This window comes from Tachypleus tridentatus, chromosome 6 (assembly GCF_004210375.1).
Source record: "Tachypleus tridentatus isolate NWPU-2018 chromosome 6, ASM421037v1, whole genome shotgun sequence".
NCBI lineage: Eukaryota > Metazoa > Arthropoda > Merostomata > Xiphosura > Limulidae > Tachypleus > Tachypleus tridentatus.
Window position 1 is genome coordinate 169,708,158 of NC_134830.1, and position 19,548 is coordinate 169,727,705.

The following is a 19,548-nucleotide window of genomic DNA, read 5'->3' on the forward strand; positions in this document are numbered from 1 at the left end:
CAAGAGGAGTTTTGAATATTGTGATGAAGATGTTTCCACTCAGGGCAGAGCCAGAAATGGCCATTTGTGTTTTTTTTTTAGTTTGAGTGCTTGATGCAAGCACCACAAGTGCGAAGCCATGCTAGGGGGGTCTGGGGGCATGACCCCCCGTGAATTTGTTAATAAAAACATAAAAGAAAAGCCTGAATTATGCATTCTGAGACCACCCTTTTAGCAAATTTCAGAATGGCACACTGAGGTGTTTGTCTTATTTTTTTAATCATAAATAAATATATAGGCCTATTTAAATAATATATAAATTATCAGGCCCAGCAAAGTAGGCCTACAGTTCTGTCATCAACATATGAAATGTAGTGTCACTCAGGAGAGTGCAAAATATATGTCTATAATCTGTATTCAAATATCATGGACAGTGTATGTTCAGATTTCCTGGATTTCAAGAATTAACTTCACAAATAAACAGTAGTTGGCACCGTGGCAGGCTGGCAGCACCATGGCACTAACCTAGCACCATTGGCGCCATCTATAGTGAATCATTCACTATAGATGGCGCCAATGGTACTGTTAATGTGACGTTGACAAACAAAAGTTGCGATAAACAATCATTCATTATGTCAAGCCTGAAAAAGCAAAAAGACACTACATGGATTCTTTGAACCCATTCATGAGGATGAACCTGATCAATCTGCTGCAGCCAATCAGGTTGAATCAAAATTATCAACTGAATTGTCAGAGTCATCACTGTGGCCTTCTACCAGTGCTGCCACTACCACCTCAGGTCCAATCTGGGACATTGGAAATTACATTTCTGATGATGTCAGCATTGGTAAACAGGTAAGTCGACTCCTCATGATATCAATTTTGTGTTAAAAATCATGCAAATACTCTGCATCGTTGGATTTCACAGTGGAGGTAGCTACTCTACACTCAACATGCAAAGGGTGCTTTCTGCAAGTACTGCTTTCTTTTTGCTCCTGATGGTGCTGGTGTTGGAAGCCAGAAATTGGGACAACTAGTGAAATTTCCACACACAAACTGGAAGAAGGTTGTTGAAGGCTTCAAGGCACATGAATTGAAACAGTGCCACCAAGACAGCAAAAAAAAAGCTAACAATTTTCTACAGGTCGTAAACACAAGTTCATCTGTGCACTTGCAGCTTCATGCAACTTACAAGCAACAAATTGAACAGAACCAGAAATATTTAATGCCTATTATTGATACTGTATTGCTGTGTGGGAGACAGGATTTAGCTTTGAGGGGAAAATATGATTCTGGTCCAATGTTTGTTGGTGAAACTGATGAGGAGCCCATCAATAATGATGGGAATTTGTGAGCAATTTTGCACTACAGGGCAAAAGGTGATGTCAAGCCTTAAGAGTACAAAGAGGAATGCTATGTTTCTGAGTCCTCAAATTCAAAATGAAATCATCAATGCCTGTAATACTCATGTTCTTGATGCTTTGGTCAACAGAGTTAATGCTGCAAAGTGTTTCTCAATATTAACTCATGAAACAACAGATATTTCAGGCATTGAACAGTGTTTGCTGTATGTTAGATATTTGCATGCCAATGACAAATCTGTTGCAACGAAAGAAGATTTTTTGCAATTTATACCTGTTTATGATGTGACAGAAACTTAGCTGATGTTATCATAACCAATCTGACAAAATATGGTATTGACATGGCTTACTTGCAAGGACAAGGGTGCGATGGTGCTACCTCTATGAGTGGGAAATTCAATGGTGTCTAGAGACACATAACTGATAAATTCCCACCTGCACCCTATGTACACTGCAGTGCCCATTCCCTAAACTTGGCAATTTTTGATGCTTGTAAAGAAGTTCCTGTGTGAAATTGCATGGGAGTAATTTCTAGCATTGAAACCTTTCTCAATACACCCAAACGAAAGCACGTTTTGGTTCTTTCAGTGGAGAGTAAAGCACCTGAATAAAAAAAAAAAAGTTTGAAAGGTCTCTGCCCCACCCATGGGGGTTGAGAGGCATGACTCAGTTATTGTCTTTCCAGAATTAATCCATGCTCTTGCAGATGCCCTTGAGATCATATCAGATTGGCAAGATAGAGATTCTGCCATGCAAGCCAATCAATTGTTGTGTTCTATAACACAGCCAGAATTCATCATCACTCTACTTACCATTGCTAAATTGTTTTCCTTCAGTTTACCTCTGTGCAACTTACTGCAGCAAAAGAACATTGACTTAGGTGTTGCGATGCATCACGTAGAAATAGTCGAAGATTTAATCCGTTCACTCAGAAATAATACTGTGAATGAATTTAACAACATTTTCTGCGAGACTCAAACAGTGTAGTGAGTTCCAAATTGACATCATAATGTCAAGGCAGACTAAAAGACAGATGTACCGTGTTAACCCACAAATCACTAGCCCTGAGGAGTACTTTCATATTGTTGTATTTGTACCATTTGTTGATCACTTTCTTTCACAAATATGTAACCGTCTGACCAATCACAAAACTCTCCTTACAAACTTCATGTGTCTACTACCATCAGGATCTACCACAGAATGGTCAGAACCTACAGCACAACAATGTGACCAAATTAAAGAGTTGGTCAATATATACAAGGCTGAAATTGACAGCACTTTACTAACTGCAGTAGGTAAACTTAGGGTTTGGTACAAATCACTTGCGAACAACAGACCAAAAAATGTCATAGATACATATGCAATGTGCAATGCAGAAATGTTCCCAGTCAATTCTGGACTGTTGAAAGTATTTGCCACATTGCCTCTGTCAACGAGCTCAGTGGAGCACTGTTTTCAACTCTCAGAAGACTCCACACGTATTTGACAAATACCATCACTGAAGATCAATTGAATGGCCTTGGCCCCATTACACATTCACTGTGATATTAAAGTTGAAACAAACTGTGTTGTAGATGTCCTGGCAAGAACGAACAGGCGTTTGAGCCTTTCATAGATATTTGATTGCATTTTTCTAGTTCTGACAAAACTTGCTGTATTAAAGAGTGTTCAATCAGAAATTTGCATTTGACCATTTGTTGTATGTGGAATTATCTGCCATTCAATCACAGATCTTTATGAAACTTCACAGGTAGAAACTGAACTTGTCTAAAAAGTTTGGGTCCATGGGGGGGGTTAACCCCCAACCCCCCTGGCTGTGCCCCTGTTTCCACTAAAATGTCCCCAAACCATAACTTTCTTTACCAATTTAGGTGAGCCAGCAAGCCCTTCTAAACCATTCTGAATAAAAAATGGAGACACATGTGCTGAGGGTTTTTGAGTTAAAAATATAAAATTAAAAATTGCAGGACAGATTCAAGTTGCGAGTTTGACCACACAGAGTCATCAATGTGAGGTCGTTTGTCAGTACTCACATTTTTCTCTATGCTGTCATGCTTGGTTTTCTTTATTTAAGGGGTATCCACAATAAAAAAAAAGAATATTTCAATGCCCACTGACCCCACCCACCATGAAGTCCAAAAAGGGGATGCACTACAGTGCCATATAAAGTCACTGTAGTGATGACAGGGTTTTGTGAGCACTATACCCAAACACCAGTTTCAGACATAATGTGCATTACATCTGTTGAGGACATCCTACGCTGACATTCAGTTGACCCTGGCCCAAATTTACTACCCAACTGATCTTGCGCGGGGCCACTCCAAGACTGCCTGTCTACAGGAATTCAAGACCAAAGTGGTGTGTTGAAGTTGGACCCTTCAACCACCAGGATACTCTCCTCCCCTTCACAGGTCACCACGCACAGCAAACATGCAGGTGAATGTTTAGATCCCAGAGGAAGTGAACTGAGAGAATAGAACCTTCTTTGGGAGGTCTCCTCACCATGTTCAGGAATCCACATTAATGGGCATTTTCTACTGAAATATTTATAGAATATATATATATATATATATATGCATAAACACAAAATATAGTAAAACTCAGGTGGCATTTGTGAATGGTAAATGCATTGAAAATTTAATGTATCTGAAAACAAGTTCCAGTTAGATATCAGCTAGAGTAAATAGAAATGGATGGATCCTAAATGTAATAAAAAATTTTTGAAGTACAAACATTTACACAAAAGATGGTGAGGGATATAAGAATTATATCATTTTTTTCACCAGTAAAATAAGATATTGTATGGGAATGATGAGATGAATATTAGAAAAATAAACAAATAGTAAATCATGAAGTACTCAAACTGTAAGATGAGCACAGCCATGCACAACAATGAATTCTTACATTTAATAATATTGTTTTTTGGTGTGTCTCATTAAGATAATAGGTTTAAAGGAAAATAAATAGCTAAGTGAAATAACAGTACACAAACGATTCACAGCTTCTGAACGCTTAAAGGCATGGTATGATTTCGTGGAAATGTGTTTAGAGACAGACGGGAGAATTTTTTATTTTTTTTTCAATGTCCAGCTTCCCATTTCTGGCTGTGAGATCAAATACCTGATAAAGGAGTGGGACTTCATGACTATATGTATATCTATATGAGTGAGTAATGTGCAAAGTCTTGTTTTCATCTTTATCATTATTGCTGTTCCCTGTAGTTGCTGAAAAACATCTTTGACCAAAGAAAACAATTGTGTTTTGAATTTTAAAAAAATATAACTTTTAAGAATTTGGGTGTTGTGATAACTTCTATGAGAAATATTATTATGGAAACCTTTGTCTTTAACTAAAGCAAAGCATTAATTCATACAAATTCTTGAAGGATCTTGAAACTGATTATGAAATACTTTAATTTTATCCAGTGGAAGGCTCTCTCAGATTTATTAAATCAAAATTTTCTACTATCATCTCAAAGTATTTACAAACAAAAATTAAAAAAGGGGAAGACATTCAAATTAGGAGAAAGTTGAAAATTCAATCTTATCTTTCTCCTTGGCTGTAAATATTGCTTGGCAACACTTACCATGAGAGGATCAGTATTAAAATAAGGAGGTCCACCTTCAATCATCTCAACAGTCATAATTTTAAATGACCAGATGCCAACCTCAGGCCCATATTATTTCATTGTTACAATTTCTGGAGCCATCCAGCAAGAAGTGCCAGCCATTGTTGTTTGTTTACTTCACTCTGGTGTTATTACAGCCCATAATCCAAAGTCAGCTACATGATGGAAAGAATCAAGAATAATAGTTTTCATGTGAGAAAAAATGAAGACAGAAATGACTTGGAGATAATTTCAAATTTGCTTTACAAAATTAACTTAAGGCATATTAATAACTGTCACAGTTTTGAAGTCAGTTTGTTAGTTTAAGACTGTTAAAACTACTTTAACATTATTCAGTTGTATAATATCCTTTTTTGAGAGTGTGTTAAGTTTACATTCTTTTTGTCCATTCTCCTCCTGTAAAATCAGCGATGTAACAAAACTATCTTTTCAATATTCAGACTTATAATTTATAACAAAATAAAATTTTATTATCATTTGTTACAGATAAATTAATAAAAGACAAATTCAAATAGTTAACTCTAATTTTGATTTGTTCTGCTTCAATTACAAAGTTTGATTGTAAAATAAAAATGATTAATAATTCAAATGCACAAATAAAATTTGTCAACATACACAAATTTGTTACAGTCTGCTAATTTGTACAAGTTTTTTTGCTTAGTTTCAGAACAAGTAATTTGTGATAAACTGTTGTTTTGATTTTACTGGTGTTAAAAGAATGTAAAATCCAACTAAATACACAATATGTATCTCGGATGGTTGCTATGGATGTAAACATTTTACTAATAAAGCAGAAAACAATATTTCAACCTTCTTAGGTTATCTTCAAGTCATCATTAACCTTACATGCCTTCAAGTAATCTATGACAATTTCTTTCATTAAAGGGGGCTAGCAAGTTACTTGGTACATGATTGTATTATTTGTAATAAGCATATGTAAAACTTGGTTTTTATGTCAAATTATTGTCATATTCATTAACAGAATAATCCATAGCTATGTCATGTAAGTGATTATGTTTCAATATATAGTGTAAGTTTACCAAGAAAAATCAAATTAAGATGAAAAGATATTCAATGTTTTACACAACTAGATAAAATATTTTTGGTTACAGTTTATATTTCAATAATATTTAAAAACTGATATTAAAGTAAAAAGGAAAAAATAAAGAGTCACAGCATAAAATATCAAATATAATAGCAAGTATTTAAGATAAATAAAGAATGGATATATATTATCTAAATAAGGAAGATGTATCAAATTATCAAATGTACACATCTTGTACTGAACATAAAAATTGGAAACACACTGATGCACATGTAAATATTTTATATTTCTGAGTAAATGTGATTTTATATAATCAAGTAAATTACAGCTATCATGTAAGGTTTCAACACCTTCATAATATGTTTATGTTCACTTAAGAATGATATAAATGATTTTAATAACAAAAATCATTGTGTAAACACTGAATGCTGGAAAACATTATTAAAATCCAACAGGTTTAAAAGCTATTATAAGAACGAGTAAGTACAGATTTTTTTTAAACATTGTTATTTTATCCAGGTGTGTGAGAAACAGTATTTCAAATCTATCTTTTGTCTTCAACTAGTTAGAGCCAAATACGATTTTATTGAACAACAGAACTGATCAGTTTGGCTGGATGGTGAGAGACAAAAATGTCTATGAAACTATCTATACATAAAAGATAAAATCTACTGATCATTACAACTTAAATGGTGTAAACTGCTGATATATTGTAAAAGTTATAAATTATTGTAAAACATGTTAACTACAGAAGTATTTCATTTTCCATTTTCATCTTAATTTCTTCACTGTGGCTAAAAATTAGAGATATATAAAATAGAGACTTGTATTATTATTTGTTTTAGACAGTCCTGTTTTTCACTGGACAATGGACTAATTAAAGTAATCTGGAAAAAGAAATCATCTGTAGTTAACTTGTTTTTCTGATAAACAAACTTGAAAAATTAAAGTTCAGAGAGAGAGGTTTTGTAAAAACTAATCTGTTATCAGGTTGCCAACTAATCTACAGAAAAGGAAACTGTTTAAAAAAAACTTAATAAAATATTCAGAACTACACATGGTTGCAAAGTCATTACATGTTTCAAAACTTACCAAGTTTTATGCTCTAATCCATTCAAACTAACATATTCAAACTTTTAATATCCCTATGGATTAATTACACTGTTGAGGTGCAGAAATTCTGTTCCTTGAAAAACCTGAATGAGAGATGAATTTATTTCAAAGATAAATATTTTTAAATATTACTATAATTTTAATTCAATGTGCTTGTTGCTTTTATTTCTTTACACATGGATACATACATATATATATATATGTATATATTTGGAGAAAACAATACAAACATGAGATAGAATAAGGAAATGTTAATACTTGTTTATATTCATAAACAGCAGAAATAACCAGCATTGATCTTGTTATTTGTTGATATATTAGTTGTTTTACCATCTGCTGAACACCCACCATAAATCTGGCCCTGAGAAAAGCATGGGCTATGCAGGTCAAGACCAACAACCTTGAGTGACTGCCCCTGTGCAGCAGTAAACTTAAATTGTTTCAGTATTTTCTGTTATATCACTAACATTTTTAATAAAAAAAAATTTAAACAAATCAACAAATGGTTTCAAGTTTTGTTATTTATATGTTTCATTTTATATTTTCAGTACATAGATAAAGAGCAATATTAAATTATACTTCTATAGCTAATTAACATGACATAAAAGCCATTGCTGGAAAGGATTGTTGGCAAATCACCTTGTTTTTATATATATTAGATGTTGTTATATAATTGAAACTTCTAGCTATGCTCAGGTTATTAGGTTGATATACTCAATATAACAGAGGTGGACCAGCCATGCATCATGGTACCTTGGCGCCCTCAAAAGAAATGAATGGGTAATACATGACTTTCAATGCTGGCAGAATGGTATGGGCCCTACCTCATAATAAGGTGTGGTCCCCAAAAAGGGTTTGGTTCTTGAATTTTATGCAAAGCTACAGAAGGGCTATCTGCACTAGCCATCCCTAATTAAGCAGTGTGAGACTGGAGGGAAGGTAACTAGTCATCACCACCCACCACCATCTCTTTGGCTACTCTTTGAGCAACGAATAGTGGGAATGACAGTCACTTGAAAATGCTCCCAAAGCTGAAAGGATGAGCATGTTTGATGTAACAGGGATACGAACCTACAACCTTAAGATTACAAATTGATCACCCTAACCATCTGGACATGCCAGGCTCCCAAAAACAGACCATTCCACCTTTACTAAACAATGTTATTGTGTGTATCTTGAATCCATTTTATCATAAAAGTAATACCTATGAACATTTCTACTGAAGCAATATAAAAACTTTTGTTGGAACATGTCATTAACAAATTGCATGGACTATTCTATATATTAAATGTTGTTATATAGGGAAAATCTCTTTTCTATGTAGTTTCTTTTACTACTTTGCCTCCTTAAAAAGATGTACACATGCACACACGTACATGTCTGTCTGTGATTTCCATTTTTAATAGGAACCACTTCTTTTCTCTGTTGTTTTCTGCTACTTTGCCTCCTTAGATAGATGCATATGCACATGGATGAATAGCACTTAGGTGCACACCTTCAGAGGTTTTTTGGTATGGGAGCAAAATTTTAGGTTTCTAAAATCTGAAGATATGGCTGTCACATATTCTTTTCTATATGTTTTTTCCCAAGCTTTTTTCTTCAAAGATGCACATACATGTGAATAAGTAATAAAACCCAGATGCACAACCTGAGAGTCCACTTACTATTGGTGCAAATTTTCAGGTTTCTAGGCTCTGTCCTTTGGAGACATGGTGGTCATACACATGCAGACACAAACTCTTCTATTATTATACGTAAACAATGTTATTAGCAAAATACTGTTTGCATAATACACACAGTAGATTTTTCATGTTTCTAGTATATCCTGAAAGACTAGGCCACCATCTGCAGTAGTTTTTAAATGTGTATTCTTTATAACTTGAACGAGTTTTGTCATTTAGAGTATTATAAATTCTAAAACTAAAGTTTTAGTCTAGTTTAAGATGAACTATATGTTAAGGTTTTATTTTATTTGAACTATTAGCCATTTCTTATTCTTATTCTTTTTCAAATTAATAAGTTGTATGATAGAAGATTAAAATTATGCTGTACATTTACCATCAAAGGCATAAGTTTCACTGATATTTAGTACAGTTAAATCTTGCCAATAGTAAAGTAACAAGAATATTTGTAAACTTGTTGAAGATGTGCCTTCCCATAATGCCCTGGAAGTGAAGAAAGAGCCATACACTTTACACTGTGATAACCACATCAATTTTAGATGGAAATTCACTATTACTGGCAGAAATGTTATTTGAAATATTTTTATCACTCAAGATATTAAAGTTTTTAAAAGTGTCCTATTTTGTTACCAAGTTCAAAGAGTTTTAAAAAAGGAACTGCAATAGTTATTGAATAGTTATGCAATAGTTAAATTACTATACTCAGACATCTTTTAAAATCACCCTCTCTATTAAAAACAACTGCTGATATTTCATTTTCAGACAGACAGGTTTAGGTGAGAACATTATTTAAAGAGTCAAGTACCAAATAATATTCCATTATCACCTAAACAAAGTTTAAAATTTCACTTCTATGTTATTCTTTAATAAAGCCATATATAAATAATAAGACAGAATATTTTTCCTTACTTAAGATTCTGCCAGTAATTATATATCTACTACAAATACCCACACCAAAGTTCTTCCAATAATTCTTCACGAGGTAAAAAATAAAGTAGCTATACTTCTTCAGTGCTCTTTTAAGAGTTAGTTTATTATCATCTAGAACAGTGTTTACAAAAGCATGATATGTGTACCTCTGATATCACACAAGATAATTTTAGGTGGTACATGGATTAAGATTTTCGCTTAATGGTGGTATGTCTGAGTCATCACAGATTACTGGTTAAGAACAGGCTTTCTAAAGTATAATGGTAAGGACTGTGAAGGAAATGAGATAAAGTGGTGAGAGCTATGAGAACCAATTTAATGAATCACCAAAACTGTTTGATAGTGTTGTAAAAGTACCAGCTGCAAAGAAACCAAAAATATCATGTAAATATGATGAAAAGTATGTGTTAATTGGATTTTGATGGACAAGCAATAAGAGAAAGTGTATTCCATTATGTGCCGTATGTATGGAGACCTGAAGCATCATTTTGAAACAAACCATGAGGAATACCATTTGTAAACTGTTGAATTTTTCAAAGAAAAGGGAAAGGACATTCCAGTCTCCCAGAAAGTAAAGCACAGTGTGGCAGGGGATGATAATGTGAAATCTGTGAAAACCTCTTTTATAGTATCATATGTAACTGTAAATGCCAGAGTTATTGGAGTAATAGAAGAGACACTAATCAAACCTGTTGCCAAAGAAGTGATAATGGGAAGCAATGCAAGCTAAACAATAGATATATGCTCATTTCAACAACCTAAATTTATCATTCTAAAGCAAGCTTATATCAGTATTCTACATGCAAGACAAAGTTAATGCAATGATTACAAAACTGGAGCTATGGGGTACACATTTTGGTTGTAGTGAACTGGAATCTTTTCCATTTTTCATTCACATGGCTATGAACTCATCTGAAGCACTTGCTGAATATATGTTGAACATAATGAAGACACACTTCAAGGACTTCATGAAAGATCTTCATAAGAATTTTTCCAAACATGATGGAAGTTGTGAGTGGATGAGGAACTACTTTTTCATCACTTTGCACACATTACCAAATAACTTGACACCTTCAAAAAACATATCAGCTTCTGGAGAATGCTTCACATGGTGTCTTGAAGGAAAAGTTTGTGTTGAACAAAAGTCACATTATTTTACTTAGGTATTGATGCACAGTATCCAACCTTGTCAGAGAAGGCAATTAGGTATCTTTCATCCTTTCCTACTAAATTGCATACACATGTGAGTTGGGATTACCTGTGATGGTTAATGTCAAAACTTAAAAAGGAATCTTATTTTCAGTGTAGAACCTCATCTTCATCTTAAACCAAGCTTCATCAAACCGAATATTTCTTTACTTATTGCAAACAGTTTCATTTTTCTCACTGAGAAACATATTTTTGGAAATTCATTTTAACACCAATTATATACTCTTCAAAAAAAGAAATGCAAAAGGGATATTTTTTGTTATTTTAAAGAGAAATATATGTAATAACATTACAAGCTCAGAGTATGTGATGTTACATGTGTTAAGACACTAATTGTCAGATCAAAATGACAATAAAAGTTGTGCACTTTGAAAACGGAGGAAAACATCGGATTTTTCGCGAAAACGCATTCGTGTCCAATAAATTTGTTTGAGAGATCTGCATGTTCTGCAAGTGCAACATGTGCAAAATCCTTATAAAAGTGACGGGTTCTCGGTTTCCATAGCTCAGTGTTAAGCCACCGACACGCAATACAGTTACGCCAAGACTGACTGAAACACAATGCAACAACGCCACTGGTCGCTTGGAAGCAGGCGAATCTCAATCAGATGTTGCCAGAGCTGTGAATGTCCACCCAAGCACCATCACAAGGCTATGGAATCGTCACCAACAACATGGATCAACTCATCACCGTCCACGATCTGGCAGACCTCGTGTGACCAAGTCCGCACAAGATCGCTACATCCGGTTACGTCACCTTCGGGATAGGACCACCACTGCGACGTCTACTGCCTCAGCCATACCAGGGCTGTGTAGGATTTCCGATCAGACCGTACGCAACCGTTGACGAGATTCTTAGGCCCCATGTGCAACTCATCATGGTAAACGACATTTTTCAACATGACAACGCCTGTCCTCACACAGCCCGACTCACCACTGTCTTCTTGAGACACCACAACATCAACGTTCTTCCCTGGTCCTTCAGATCACCAGATTTAAACCCCATCAAACATCTTTGGGACGAGTTGGACCAATGTCTGTGACGGCGAAAACCTCAATCGCAGACTCTACCTAAGCTTGCAGCAGCTTTGCAGGCTGAGTGGACAGCCATTCCGCAGGATGTGATTCGTCATCTCATCGCTTCCATGGGCAGGAGATGCCAAGCAGTTATTGATGCTCACGGAGGCATACTCGTTATTGACGTTGAGTGACGTTAAACGTCAACTAGTGAGCGTGGACTTCGTCTTTGCAGACTTTGGATGTTCAGCAGTGAATGTGCAAAGTTTCACACATCATACAGAACTACCCAGAATAAACTTGTTAACAATATGTCTCAAATTTTGCCTTTCTTTTTTTGAAGAGTATATTTATTATTAGTTAGAGCATGAATTGTGAAGTTATTTTCACTTTGTTATATCAATGTAATTTTGAAATGAGAAAAATAATGACATAAGAAATACATAAAGACAGAAACTGCATAAGGCAGAAATCTGTACAAGCCAAAAATATCAAGATTTTGCAGCATTATCTTAAGATTTCTCTTATAAAAGGCCTTCTACATGGTGGAACCTGCATAATGCTGACAGAAAATTATCTTTTACCAACCTCATCTACCAACAGGTAGAATTAGAACTTGAATAAGGCAGAAAAAATGTTTTTGATTAAATATTAATTTCTTGTTTAATTAATAATTTGTTTAAATATTAATAAATTCTCAGACATTTTGTTACAGCACGTATTGGTTAAATATATTCTGTTAATTTTTCTGCCGTCATTTTTCCCGAAGGTCATCATTCGAATAAATGATTGACTGTATTTTTGGTTGCATTTGTTGATGGAAAACGAGAGAACCCATGGGTAACAGGTAAAAGTGAAAATCTGCAAAGTTTCAAAAATTTAAGGAAGAATCAACTTCCTGTGAAATGGAAAGCGAAAAATAAAGCATGGATGACAAGTGCTATATTTGAGGAATTTTTGAACAAAGGAAAACGAAAGAATGGAACGAGAAAATAGGAATATTCTACTTTTCCTAGATAATGCAACTTGTCACCCAAAAGTTCAACTTTCAAATTTTTGTTTAGTCTTTCTCTCCACGTACAACATCAGTTCTACATCCACTAGATAATGGAATTATACAGTTTATAAAATTGAAATACAGAATATTGATCCTTCAGCATATTATTGCAAACATGGACAACTGTTAGAGAGCATCTGAAATTTTAAGTCATTCAATCAAATACATAAAAGATAAATGTGTAATAAAGTGCTTTCAAAACTGTGGATTTATTCTTGAGAAGTTATTTGTTATGATGATTCTGGTGAAATCCAAACTCTGATTGAGAAAATTAAAGCAGATGATTCTGTAAATGTGGAAAGTTTTGTAAACAAGAATGTTTTTACAGAAACTGATGAAATTGATTTAAAATCTGTAATAGAATCACAAGATGGTAACAGTGCGAGAGATTCAGAAGATGAACAAAATGGAAAAGATAGTGAGAAAATAGAAATTCCTACTTAATCACAAGTGTTAACGCTATCAAGTTGTATGTAAAAATGAAGGGGGAAAATGAACTTCATGAAAAGGCCGTAGATTAGTGTTCTCTTTTAACCGCATGAGAAAGCCCATTAAAAAAAAAAAAACAGTTAAAATTGGACACTTTCTTCAAATAAAGTTAAGGTTATGTGTATTTATGTATATTTTGAATGTCTATTTTTGTTCTTATTCTAATAAATATAGCAAAAACAGTATAATAAGTTTATCCACAAACGTCTCACTTCCCTTGAGTCAAGCAAGTACAATGTCCTGCTCAAAAATTATATATCATTAAGGAAATACATGCTCACTCAATAAGCTGGAAAACCTGCTTAAGCTAGAAGTTTTACTCGGTCCCGTGCAATTCTGCCTTAAACATATTTTACTGTATTAAGATAAGTGATACTGATTTTCCTTTTATCCTTGTATATATGAAATTTTCTTTTCAAATAAATTTATTTAAATCAAAAAGTGAATTGCTTTAAAGAAAAATATGAAGTGGAACTTTAATAATATTACAGGTGGCACTCAGATATATAAAAAATCAGTAAGGTGGTACATGAATGACAGAAGATTGAGAAACACATATCTAGAAAGAAGTGTTCTTCATTGAAAAAATTCTATTTCAAGAGTGTTAAAAAAAGAGTGAATTCCTAAAGAATAGTTTTTACGTCTTTGTTTTTCTTCAATTCCTCATGTTCATTTTTCTACCTCAAGATTTTTTAAATGTTTAGAAGTACAATCTTTAATATAAGACTAAAGCTGTGATGTGATCCCAAACATTTATAAAGAATTGCATTGGTTTTGTAATTTGCTTGTAACACACTAAACAATGTTTAAAGCCTTCCAAATAATAATGCATTTAAGTATATCATATAAGCTACTAATAATTTAACAAACTCAACTTTTTCACTTTTTTCTATGAAATAATTTCAACAACCAAACCACAAATACAAAATGTGAACCAAAACACACATAAAAGATGAATAAAGTAATGTTGTAAAAATAGTGTTATAGCTAAATCTTGTTCTGGTGGGAGAAATTATTGGTAGGAGCACAGTATTTAAGTTATTTTAAAGTCATATATATATGTAGTGATATAGATGTGGGATGTTGTGGGCTTCAGCACCCACATCTCACTCTCCTGATTTCTAAATTTCTCATGTAAGACTAGCAAATTGGAAGTTAAGGTTGAAAAACAGTGTCTCCCCATTGCAGTGTGGGTCCTACTTCATCAGTCACCTACAAAACCTAGGATACATTTTTTAATCCCACATTGTAGCTTGTACCCCAGGATCTTTTTTTTTTTAAATATGCAGTGTATTTAGCTCAATTTGAATGTGTTTTGATTATGGCTTGAAAACTTATGGTTACATATAAAATGAAGTGAAAATCAGTGTATCAAAAGCAATTGTGGCTACAACCCACAGTCTCTCACATTAAAATTATTGTGTATTATGTATAACCAAAATTTTAAAAAGGCAAACCAGTGAGAGTGATATGTAAAATTATTCTTAAACCAAGTGTTACTCAAAATTGATCTACTAAGTTTAATAGGTATTACCTTAAAGTACACTCTACAGAATGTTAAATTAAAATTACAGGAGAATTAACTAATACACTGCTGGCCAAAATCTTAAGGTCAATGAACATAAAGAAAAAAAAAAATATGCAATTTGCATTGTTAGATTCAACCACTGATTTGAGTAGAACTTTGAAAGATGATAATTAAAAAAGGGAAAATAAAAAAATTTTTTAGCATTTAATAGGAAAATGTGAACACTATGGAATTAGCCTAAATACTAATTGGCCAAAATTTAAGACCATACCAAAAATAAGTCCTAAACAGGGTAGAAAATGCCCAACAAGAGATCTTAGTAGTGAGTTGCATTGAGAACAACTGCAAACATTTGCTTTGGCATGATCGATATAAGCATTTGCAGAAGGCTGGCTTGAATGTTATTCCAAGTGATGAAGATGGCTTCATGAAGATCACGTTCTGTTTGAAATTGATGTCCATTTTTACAGACTTTCCTGACCATCCACCCCAAAACATTTTCAATGGGGTTCAGTTTGGGCGAACACACTGGATAGTCCAAAAGAATCATGTTATTCGCCATGAAAAAGTCTTTTGTCCTGCGGGCATTGTGGATTGCAGATCCAGTTATTTCCACACAAGTGAGGGCCTTCAGTCAATAAAGATGCTCTCTTCACCATGCCAATATAACCAGCTTCTATTTGATGCCCCTGTATAACCTGCAGCTCCATTGTTCCATGGAAGGAGAAAGCATCCCAGATCATGATGGAACCTCCTCCACTGTGTCGTGTAGAAAATGTCTCGTGGGATATCCTTATTGTGCCAGTGACGTTGGAAGCCATCTGTACCATCCAGGTTAAATTCTTTCTCATCAGAAAACAAAATCTTCATCCACTTTTCTATATCCCATGTTTGGTGCTTCTCAGCAAAATTTAACTGAGCTGTTTTGTGGTGTGGAAGGAGGTGTGTCCTTTGAGATGTTTACGGTTTTTAAAGCCTTTCTCTCATAGATGCTGTCTTATTGTTCTTGAGCTACATTTTGCATCCATAAGGGCCTTAATCTGGTTCAACAATCAGCTGGTGTCTTGCCGGACAACCTGTCAAATCCTCCTGCTCAACGCCAGCGAAATTTTCTGGGGCTGACCACTTGAAATTCTCATTCTGTATCCCTCAGGGTCTTTTTAGAAATTTGCAACTGCAGTTTTACTGCACTCAGTCTCACCAGTGATGGCACATTGAGAAAGACCTTGCTTTTGCAACTTGACAATTCTGCCAAGTTCAAACTTTGTCAACTTTTTAGCCTTTGCCATGTTTTTATTCAATGTAACACAGGAGATGTCAGTGAGAGATATTGACAACACTCATGCTTGAACACAAATGACTAAATTTCGTTACGTGTTTACTGATTAACACTTCGTTTTAGTATGGGCTTAATCTTTTGACCAGCTTGTATTTAGACTAATTTCACACTGTTCATTTTCCCTATTAAACACTAAAAAATTTATTTCTGTTTTCATCTTTTGAAGCTCTTCTCAAATAAGTGGTTGAGTCTAACAATGCAAAATGCATTTTTTTTCTTTATGTTCATTGGCCTTAAGATTTCAGCCAGCAGTGTATGTAACACTAAGAACACTTGCCAAGAGTTCATCTCTTACAAGATAACTATCCACAAAGTTCACAATGTTCAAATGTTTCACATCACACAATATTAATAGTTCAGTAATTAAACACTCTTCATTAGGTTGCTCAGTTAGATAAATCTTTGTAACAGCAACTTACAACTAAGTTCCTCTATCTATTGCTTTATATACACCTGCTGAATGACTAACACAATAAAAGAAATATCATTAGAATCTGTAATGTACTCGAATGTGAAGACATTACCAGAATCTAGTGATAAAATTATGCTTTAAAAAACAAATGAACAATGGAAAATCACCTGTTTAAAATATTTGTACAATAATAAAACTGTATGCATATCTTATTATACAGGAAACACAATATCATACATAACTAAATGTCTCTCAATATATGAAGACTACCATAAAGTTTCAATAAAAAATAAACAGTAAGTGAAATTGACACACACAAGCACCACTTTTTAAAATAACATTAATAACTTTTTGGGAGTGATTCTAGTGTTACAATTGAGATGTACTAGTAACGTGATGATTTTAGAATCTTTTCAGCTAATCATTCATGAGTGAATTAATCCATTGAAGTAAATTTTTTTTAGTATGAGAATATCAATGACACTATTGATTATTCTGCTCTATAAATCTTGTAAATTTGTGTATGGCCAAATATGCTTTACAATTTCACAAAGTAATAATGTCTTTATACACTATTATTTTCCTCTACAGAAGTTACTAAATGCTCTCTTTTAATCAAAATGTGCAGTTATTCAGTTTCAAATTTTAACTTTATGAACTATGTAAGTATTTTTGCTGGGACTTAGTTATTTTTTAACACAAACTTTTGTTGAAGTAAAATGTAATAGCTGTATTTGTGCGAGATGAATCAAACTGTCCACTTGTTATCTGCATTTGTTTAATTCCTTGGTAGGTCAGAAAATGGCAAGGTGTTACTTACATTGAACATTTCTATATTTTATGATTTAAATCACATTTTCAATACATCAGGAATATGTTAAGCAGCACATACATTTCCCCTTTACATCACATATAGTGTGATAATGTTATAAACGCCATTACTTTCTTTACTGAAAATGCATTTCCATGGACTACTTACCTTTTCTTATATAAATAGCTATTCACATGCATTACTGCCCTCTATATGCAAAACATTTTTACATGCATGCCACAAGCCTTCTGCTGCCCCTCCATCAGAAATGATTTATTCTAATATGTCTCATGCAAATTATCAGGACAACCCTCAACCAGTGAAACTGCCACATATTCAGGGTTACTCATGTTATTTCCTCTATTGAATTTTACCAGAATATCACAACGAGTTTTTCCACAAATTGGAAGATTCTGCTTTAAACAAGAAAGTGAGATGTGTGAAAGGAGTTAAATAACAATCAAAAATACAATTTTAGTATTGAAAAATTATAATATTATATATATGTTCACATAAATACCTAGAATTCATATTCCATACGCAAAAGAACCAGAGCCACAAAATAAAGGAAGAATCCTTTGAAAGCATAGAGGGAAAACATATGGAAACAAGAGAATAAGATGCAAAGAACTGATGTGAGAGACTGTACTACAATTGAACTCTTTGTCCATTGAAGAAAATTGTGGTACATGTGGATGGAAAACAGTGTCCAAGTAGTGTGTGAAAAAAACAATGGAATTGCTTCCAGAAGTACAGTGAATAACATACAACAGACCACACTGAACAAGCCAACGACATCCAAAACCCAGGTTACTGGGAACTAACATCCATACAGTGATAGGGTGAGGAGCAAAATGTCTACACTTCAAGTTCAGAAGATGCAATAACATTAATAACAACAAGTAATTACCATCAAAAGGTAAATAAGGCCCTGAAAATTTAATAATAATAAAAAATAACTTACCGAGCCAAAGTCACATGGAAATTTGAAGAGTGGCTATACATCAAAAAAGACAGCCCAATGAGAATGAAATGGTGATACTATACAAACAGCGAGAGACGAATGTGTTAGAAGTAGTCAACTAGTGCAGTTGAAGAAGTTCTTCCAGAGGATGATAAAGGTGAAATACAAGAGAAAAGGTAAGACATCAAATATGATGAGAATAAATATGAAACAAAAAAAGTACAGGACGACAACAAAAGAGATGAATAAACTAACTGAATCAAAAGCCCTGTCCCCACTGGTGAAGCTGAAAAGAGAAATATCACAAACACAGTGTAGTTACCAAGGAAAAAAAGAGAGGGGAACAAGCACAACAGATGACAGTTGTATAAGCAATGAAACATTGAAGATTACATACAGAAAGTAGTCTGTCTGGATCAGACATATGATAAAGGTTACTAATGGAAGGAAGGTAGATCAATGAGTTATCCTCACTAGCTACTGTTGTTTTGAGGAGGAAAGAATGATTCAGATAAAGGAGAAATATGTAGGATGATAAAGAGATAATAGCACATTGAATATAAATGTTGTAGGAAAATTAACTTGTGTTAAGATCATAGAATAAAAGAACTGATGTCCCAATGTAAAGACTGAGAATTACTGTAGTACATGCCAGAAGCATGAAAACAATATCGATGTAGCTATATTGGTATGTACAATACTCTGACAAAGTTAGCCCTGTAATGTATGAGCTGCACAGATCCAGTGCAATGTACATAGAACACATTTATCAGCTGTGTCCACACATCTCAGACAAACCCTTAGTTCACTGGCTTGACCAGGAGACTGCAGATGAAACCAATGAGTCAGAGGAGGATGAGAACATTGTTTATGATTGTTACATCCTGCATGAGAATAGAGAAAGGAAACTGTACTTGTATAGAACATCTGAAGATTAAAAAGAGAAAACATCCAAAAAAGGACAGCACAAATCTAACGTAGCTT

General features: G+C 33.9%; 1 protein-coding gene across 19 annotated transcripts in view; it reads right to left on the reverse strand.

Annotated features, from left to right (window-relative positions):
• LOC143254432 (uncharacterized) overlaps positions 1 to 19,548 on the reverse strand; it is a 105,680-nt gene that overhangs the window by 75,252 nt on the left and 10,880 nt on the right. For 12 of the 19 annotated variants that reach the window (XR_013030194.1, XM_076509613.1, XM_076509611.1 and 9 more), the window contains 2 exons: positions 7,106 to 7,209; positions 4,927 to 5,123 (listed from right to left, as the gene is read on the reverse strand). The exons of 3 other annotated variants lie outside the window; for them this stretch is intronic. The gene's annotated coding sequence lies outside the window, so the exon portion shown is untranslated. The remainder of the gene's footprint in view (positions 1 to 4,926; positions 5,124 to 7,105; positions 7,210 to 19,548) is intronic. 4 more of the 19 variants (XM_076509615.1, XM_076509614.1, XM_076509606.1 and 1 more) reach the window with 1 other exon arrangement.